Source organism: Tamandua tetradactyla, chromosome 15, assembly GCF_023851605.1.
Source record: "Tamandua tetradactyla isolate mTamTet1 chromosome 15, mTamTet1.pri, whole genome shotgun sequence".
Taxonomy (NCBI): Eukaryota; Metazoa; Chordata; class Mammalia; order Pilosa; family Myrmecophagidae; genus Tamandua; species Tamandua tetradactyla.
The window spans coordinates 55,368,144-55,376,466 of record NC_135341.1 but is presented as its reverse complement, the minus strand read 5'-3'; the positions used below and the strand labels follow the sequence as shown (position 1 = coordinate 55,376,466).

General features: G+C 38.1%; 1 pseudogene; it reads left to right on the top strand.

The window, feature by feature from the left end:
- Positions 1-355: 355 nt before the first annotated feature.
- On the top strand, positions 356-1,584 carry LOC143656826 (zinc finger protein 248 pseudogene; annotated as a pseudogene).
- The last annotated feature ends 6,739 nt before the right edge of the window (positions 1,585-8,323 follow it).

Sequence of the window (8,323 nt, the reverse complement as noted above, 5' to 3'; positions counted from 1 at the left end):
CTTGTCTGCTAGGTTATAGAATTTAAAGGAAAGAAATAAGATTTATTCCTGATGTGAGACATCCCATCCAGAATTCCCTCTCCTGTCTCTCATATGTAAAGTTCCTCTCAAGGCTGACCACTCCAAATCTTACCCCACCCTCATTTCTTACAGTGTGGTATCAGTAGAGACCATCCCATTTCTGTAAGCTGTAGTCACTTCTGTCAACAGAAAGCCCCCAAGCAGGGATGTTGGTTAAAATGGGACACATTGGTCAGGAACAAATTAAAGAAGAGAGCAAAAAGTGTCATATCTAAGCTCAACAAATATCAGAGTCACGCATGGACACCTCTACCTTTCTCAGAAAGAGCAGAAAATGTACAAATCCCAGGAACAAGGGTCAGTCAAGGATATACGTTTGGACTTCAACTAGGAAGAGTGGTATCTACTGGACCCTGCTCAGAAGATACTATACAGAGATGTGATCCTGGAAAATTATAGCCACCTTATCTCAGTAGGTTATTGTACTACTAAGCCAGAGGTGATTTTCAAGAAAGAGCAAGTAGAAAAGCCCTGGATATTAGAGGAGGGATTCTCAAGTCAGTGCTACTCAGAAGAATGAAAAGTTGATGATCTGATACAGAACAACCAGGAAGATCAAAATTAACATTTTCGGCAACTTGTATTCATCAATTTGTATACATTTGGCAATTTGTATTCATCAACAACAAAACATTAAGCCCAGAGAGTGGTAACAGAGTAGGGAAGCTTTTAATCTGAGCACTGACCCTGTTCTTCAAGAAATACTTCCTATAAAACACGTGATTTGTGTGAAATGAGTTTGAAAAATATTTCAGACTTAATTATGAGTAAGAAGAACTATTCAGGACAGTAGCCAATCCAATATATTTTTATATTTCCACTCAATATACGTCAGAAATTGCTCCATGATATTAGGATAGAGAAAAATCCTAATGGAGAGAAATCTTATAATCACAAAAGAAATGTGCTCAATCATAGCAAGGGTTTAGGGTCTATAAACCCAGCCAATTTCTGACCAATTTTTTTAAGTAAAATGAAAATGGGAAAAGCTTCCATGAGGAGGTTGCCTGTTTTACAAATAAGAGACCTCAGATAAGAGAGACATTCTTTAAATATAATGAATGTGGAAGAGACTTCATCCCAAATTTAAAGTTGAGTTTATCTCAGAGAATCCACTTGGAAATGGAGCTATATGAATGCAATATTTGTGGGAAGTCCTATATGGATTTAAGACTTAGACATCAGAGACCTCCTACAGGAGCAAAGTCTTATGAATATGATTAATATGGGGAAATCTTCTGTGAAAATTCAACTTTCTTTATCTATCAGGGAGCTTTCACGGGAAAGTTTCACCATGAACATAAAGTGACAAAACTTGGGAAAAGTCAACCCACTTTAAACATCAGATGGTACACATTGTGGGAAACCCTACACAATGAAAATGAGAATACCTTCAGCAAGAAATCACATCTCACCCAACTTCAGAGAGGTCACTCAGGAGAAAAAACCTTCGAATGTGGTGAATGTGGGAAAACATTTTGGCAGAACTCAAACCTCACTTAACATCAGAGAAAATATACAGGTGAGAAACCCTATGAATGCACTGTATGTGGGAAATCCTTCTGTCAGAAACCACACTTTGCCAACCATCAGCAATCACATAAGGGGAAAAATCCTCATGAATGTAAACAACGTGGAAAAAATTCTGTGTGAAGTCAAACCTCATTGTACATCAAAGAATTCACACAAGGAAGAAATCCAATAAATGTAATATATGTGGAAAACAGTTAGCCAGAGGTTAGTAAACATCAGAAAATTCAAAGAAGGGTAAAGCCATCTCAACATCCTGAATGTTCAGAAGGCTTTATTCACCTTTCAAATTTGTTGGACAATTTAACAGAGATTAGAGAAATCCAAAGAATGCCACAAATTACTAAGGAATGACATCTCACTGTATTTCAAATAATTGGTACTAGGAAAAAAAACCTTTAAAATGTCTTGGCTACATGAAAGCTTACAAGAAAAATTAAAACTTTTCATCAGAAAATTTGTCCTGAGGTGAAATGATCCATTTAAGAGATGCTGTATGAATCTTTATCTAGAATTTATATTGTATAGTGTCATGTTCTAGACGTGATTCCAAAATCTTATTGTAAATATAATAGGTGATATTCATCTACACCCATGTTCACAGTGGATTCTAAAGCTTAAAAAATGTTGAATGACAGCAGCATTAAACAAATGAAAAGTCAAAAAAAAATAGGACATATTGAGTGGTGGATATGTTACTATAAGAATAATTTGAGAGAAAGGAAGGAAGGTAGGAAGGGAGAAAGGAAGGAAGAAAGGAAGGAAGGAAGAAAGGAAGGAAGGAAGGAAGGAAGGAAGGAAGGAAGGAAGGAAGGAAGGAAGGAAGGAAGGAAGGAAGGAAGGTAGAGAGAGAGAGAGAAAGAAAGCCTTCACGTGGACATAGATGGTGCAGGCACAGACAAATGTATATTACTTATGTATTGCTGAGGCAAATTTTCCTGTGGTGAAAGAATCTCTGCACTGTGAATCATCTCAGTTACAAGCCGGGCCAATACAATTTCTGCTCAGAAAGCATGTACATTAAACCATTAGCTTCTTTGTGACTCAAAGCATAAATCTGGGATATTGGGCAAATCCACTGATCTCTAGCACCCTATCATTTTAATATTATTATTATTTAATTATACTAATTATAATGATAAATATTAGAGTAATTGTAGGTTCTGTCATTTTTAAGCATTTTTTTCCTGGTATATAATGATAACCATGGGCTAAGTCAAGCCATTTTGGAAGCTATTCATCATTTTTATCATAGGATTCTACTAAAAAAATATGGTTTTGTGATTATTGGATCTTTAGAGATCAATTGGATTTTAGAGCTAAAAAATATCTTTGTGATTGTCGTAAAAGGTTAATTTTTAAAAGAAGGTATAATTATGACTCTTTTACAAATATAAAATAAGAGCAGTGTTTTATTTTGTAAGCTGTCAGAATGCAATATACCAGAAATGGAACGGCTTTTAAAAAGGGAATTTATTAAGTTGCAAGTTACAGTTACAGTTACAGTTCTAAGGCCAGTGTAAAATGTCCAAATGAAGGCATGCAAGGAAAGATACCTTTATTCAAGAAAGGCCGATGGGTCCAGAACACCACTGTCAGCTGGGAAGGCACATAGCTGGCATCTGCTGGGGTCTTTGACTTCTGGACACCTCTCTCAAATGGAAAGGCACATGGTGACGTCTGCTAACTTTCTCTTCTCATTTCATAAGGCTTCCCCAGGGATGTTTTCCTTCTACATCTCCAACGTTCTCTGGCTATGTGGGTTCTGAAGCTTTTTTTCCAAAATGGTTCCTTCTTAAAGGACTCCACTAAGCAATCTCACCTTGAATGGATGGAGACACATCTCCATGGAAGCCACCTAATCAAAATGTACCACCCACAGTTGGGCGGGTTACATCTCCATGGGAAAAAACTAACCAAAAGATCATATCCAGTGATACTGAATCAGAGGTAAAGAACATGGCTTTTCTGGGGTACACCATAATTTCAAACAGGTACAAACAGGTCAAAAATTTTATTTACAGCACAGTAATACCTAATTGTAATGTAATTATGTTAAAACACTGAATGAAGCTTCATCTGAGCTATAGTTTTTGTTTGTTTGTTTGTTTGTTTGTGTCTTATGTTTTTTCTTTTTCCTTTTCTTTTTTTAATTATTATTATTTTTTTATTTTTTTCTCTATATTAACATTCTATATCTTTTCTGTTGTTTTGCTAGTTCTTTTCCTAAATCGATGCAAATGTACTAATGATGATCATACATCTATGTGATGATGTTAAGAATTACTGATTGCATATGTAGAATGGAATGATTTCTAAATGTTGTGTTAATTTCTTTTTTTCTTTAATTAATAAAAAAAAGTGCAGCCACTAAAAAAAAAAAATTTATTTAACTCATCGACAAATTGGAAGACTAATTTTATGTTACAGTTGGTTCAAAGGCTAACCACACATATACAAGCAGTTAGTAATGCTGAAATGAATTTAAAAAATGATGCAAAATTGGCTTGTTCTACTGGGAGAAAAAGAATTCAATTGTATTTCCACATATCAAAATGTACTTGCATGTCTATGGGCAAGAATCATTTGCGTTGCTATCAGTTACCTATAATTTATAGAGCAATAACAGAGCTCAAAGACAATGAAAGACAGAGACCCCAAAGGATCAGATAACTAAGAACAGTATGCTTTGACAATATCTGTCTATTTTTACATTGAAGGTACCTGTTCTAGTTTGCTAGCTGCCGGAATGCAACACACCTGAGTCAGATTGGCTTTTAATAAAAGGGGATTTATTTTGTTGGCTCTTCAGAGGAAAGGCAGCTAACTTTCCACTGAGGTTCTTTCTTACGTGGAAGGCACAAGATGGTCTCTGCTGGTCTTCTCTCCAGGCCCCTGGGTTCCAACAACTTTCCCCGGGGTGACTTCTTTCTGCATCTCCAAAGGCCTGGGCTGAGCTGCTAGTGCTGAGATGAGGAATGCCAGGTTGCTTAGGCTTGCTACTTGGTTTTCTCTCATTTAAACACCAGCCAATTAAGTCAAACGTCACTCATTGCAGCAGAAACGCCTTCTAACTGACTGCAGATGTAATTAGCAACAGATGAGGTTCACATACCGTTGGCTTATGTCTGCAGCAATAAGACTAGGTATGCTCACCTGGCCAATTGACAATTGAATCTAACTAACACAGTACCCAATAGTCATTTTACTCCATTTCTGTCTTTCATATTTTTTTTCCTAAATTGCCTAGTTTAGCCTCTTATATCACAGATAAAGAAATTGTGACCTAAATGAAAACAGCAGTAATTATACATACTTTCCTCAAAGATGGGCAAACATGTTTGAAGCTCAAAGCACTTCCTTCTCGAGGCAGTGCTGGACCTATACTTCTGGACTTTACTTCATATATCCTCCTGTCACCATTTTCCTTTATTTCCATATGGACTACAACCCTTCCATTGACCAGCTGCTTTTCATTTCCTAATGTCTTCCATTTGCTGATGTCCTTCATACCTTGGGTTAAGGTGACAGTTTAGTTTGTCTGGCTTGTCTAGTTTGTCTCCATATATCCACCCTTAGTCACTGAAATTTTATTTCTCAGACTCCGAATAAAGGTAAGAGACTTATTATTCCCTGTTCTAATCTGAAATAATTTTGTACCCCCAGAAAAACCATGTTTAATCCTGATCCAATATTGTGGAGGCAGCCATTTCTTTTAATCCTGATTCAATACCATAGGGTAGAAACTTTTGATTTGATTATATCTATGGAAATGTAACATGTAGCACACCCAATTGTGGGTGTGACCTTTGAATAGATGGAGATGTGATTCCACCCATTCACAGTAGGTCTTCTGTTAGTTTACTAGAGTCCTTTAAAAGGGAAAACATTTTGAAGAAAGCTTAGATGCAGACGCTTGGAAAACAGTTGCTTCAATGCTGACAGAGACACAGATGTTTGGAGATGTTCAGAGTGCCGACAGAGAGGGCAGATGCCTAGACACAGGCAGAGCCCAAAAGATGTACCTCCTCAAGAGATGCTAAGCCAGCCAAAACCCAAAATTGTCTCCTGGAGGAATTAAGTGAAGGCCTAAAGATGCTTAGAGAGGAAACCACTGGCATCAGAAGCTGGAAGAAATAGAACCAGGGGAAAGCAGGTTCTAGTCACCTGTCTTCCCAGCTGACAGAGGTGTTCCGGACAGCATCAGCTTTTCTTGAGCGAAGATATCCTCTCATTGGTGCCTTAATTTTCATGGCCTTAGAACTGTAAACTTACAACTTAATAAATTCCCTTTTTAAAAGCTGTTCCATTTCTGGTATATTGCATTCCAGCAGCTTAACAAACTAATGCATTCCCTTACATAGTTTCTGCATTGTGTAGATAAAATATATAATAAATCTGAGATTCATGATTAGAGAACAAGATTTGTTTTTAATCTCACAAACCCAAAGTAGGTTCACAAAAAATATCTTTTCACAATTCACTGGTTTCTCACCGTCTGTTCTCCCTCAAAACAGCTAAACAGAATACAAACCAGCAGGGGCACATGTGAGTGAGCAGGGACTTGCCATCTCTCACGAATGTTCACCTGTCACTCCTTCTCCCCCACTTATATTTTTGTCTACTTTGTCTAATGCTCTGCCAAGGGCAAAGTCCTTCACAGGGTGGATGTTGTAAGGTACAAACAGAAGATTTGACATATGTTACAGGCTGATAAATCCTTCTCATCAAGAATGGTAGAGACTTGAAATAAGCAAAACACCATTACAGGAAATCAAGTAGCAAGACTTGTTAGTCTACAAGTGCACTGGGACACAATGTAGACAGAGTTGGGTCAGATTTCCCAGCATTTGCTACAACTGAGCAAGGTCTATGTGCATATGCGGTTTATGTGATAAGGCTCCAATCACCAGAGGAAGTTAAACAGTAGCAAGAAGCCAGAATAATCAAAGTATTGGGGGGGGGGGAGGGAACACAAGAAATCTTAATTTATTCCGTTAAAAAAAAAAAAACTGGTTTTTTGCATTGTTTGCTAAAAATTGTTTTGCCCTGGCCTCCTTGCCCCTCCTCTGCTGCTGGAAGGAAAGGATTTGTGGTCTGCTATTCTTTCTTCTGTTTTTTTTTTATCAACACATGAATTGGCAAGGTGGAAGGCACACTCTCAGCTGGCAGAATTCTGAGTCGGGATCAGCTGAACTGAGAAGGAGAAACATGAGCTGGGCATTCACGGGAGATCTGGTAGTCTTCTCAGAAAAAGCAGAAATCAGCCATAGAAGAGTGCTTTCTGCAGAAGCACCGCAGCTATATTCAACAGAAACCGGAGGAAGACAGTAGGAGAAGCCACATGCAGTCTCACAGCACGGTTATTTGTGTGTATCTTTCAGCCAAGTTCTTTAAACCCGTAATTGGGACTGGACCCACAACACTTGAACTTGACACCTTTGAGGCAGGTATTATCTTGGTTGGATCAGATGCTATCAAGTCTGTAAGAAATCTGTCTTGAAATCCTTACCCTAAAGGTAGTATAACTTGTGATATGGTGCCACCTAAAGGTCAACGGTAAATTTATTTTTTGAAGTTAGGGGTACGCAAGCTGCCACAAAGATCAAAACCGGTGCTCTTCAATGCGCATGTAAATTAAAATTTTTCAGTAAACACATTTTAGAAAGTAAAAAGAAAGAGATGAAGTTACTTTTGATAATATGTTCTATTTAATCCAATACGTACAAAACACTATCATTTCAGCAAGCAATTAATATTTTAAAATTATTGGCATTTTACAGTCTTTCAAAAAACAACTATGGGGTGGGCCACGGTGGCTCAGCAGGCAGAGTTCTCGCCAGAGACTCGGGTTCGATTCCCAGTGCCTGCCCTTGCCAAAAAAAAAAAACAACCACACAGCTATGTCTTCAAAATTCAGTGTGTAACATACTTAAAGCACATCTCAGTTCAGACCGAGTTGCATTTCAAGCGCTGATTATTCACACATGGCTTGTGGCTACCATATTGAACAGTGTGGTTCTGAGCAGTGCTTCCTAGGCTTCACTCATTTAAGAGTTGAGTTTGGTTTTGGGAGCAAAATCATCTGGGGCCAGATGGCCTGAGTTGGAATTCTGGCTTCACCATTTTTAAACTGTGTGACTTTGGACAAGTTACTTTAATTTCTCCTGCCTCAGTTTCCTTATCTGTAAGATAAGGACAACAATAGTACCTACTTCATAGGGCTATTGAATGATTACCTTTACAACATGCCTGCACTGAGTGCTATATAAAACGTTTGCTGTCAGTATTATAGATTACAGGGCCTATCATCAATTTGCCAGTTTTTGTTTTTGACACTCCAAGGCTACTTATCCCCTCTGCTGTTTCCAGGCCTTGGCCAGGGCAGAAGGTTAAGATAACCGAAATCAGGAGAATTTATCTAATGGAGATGGGAGATTAGAAGATTGGCAGGGAAATTTGCTCATTCTCATTTGAGACTTCCCAAATCCCTGCACATAAATTCTTTCTTCTCGGCATCCACAAGGGCTTGGCTTGTGAAATTGAAATGCTAAGGATTGAACTTTCTGCCTCTCTCCTCTTCCCAGAGGCACTATCTGCATGGTTGATTGAAAGGGGGCAGGGCCAAAGAGTAACAGGGAAATACAGGGGAGAAAATGGGTTAATAGGGTCCCTCCCAAAGTGCTACCGAAGCTTCACGGAGGAAGAAAGA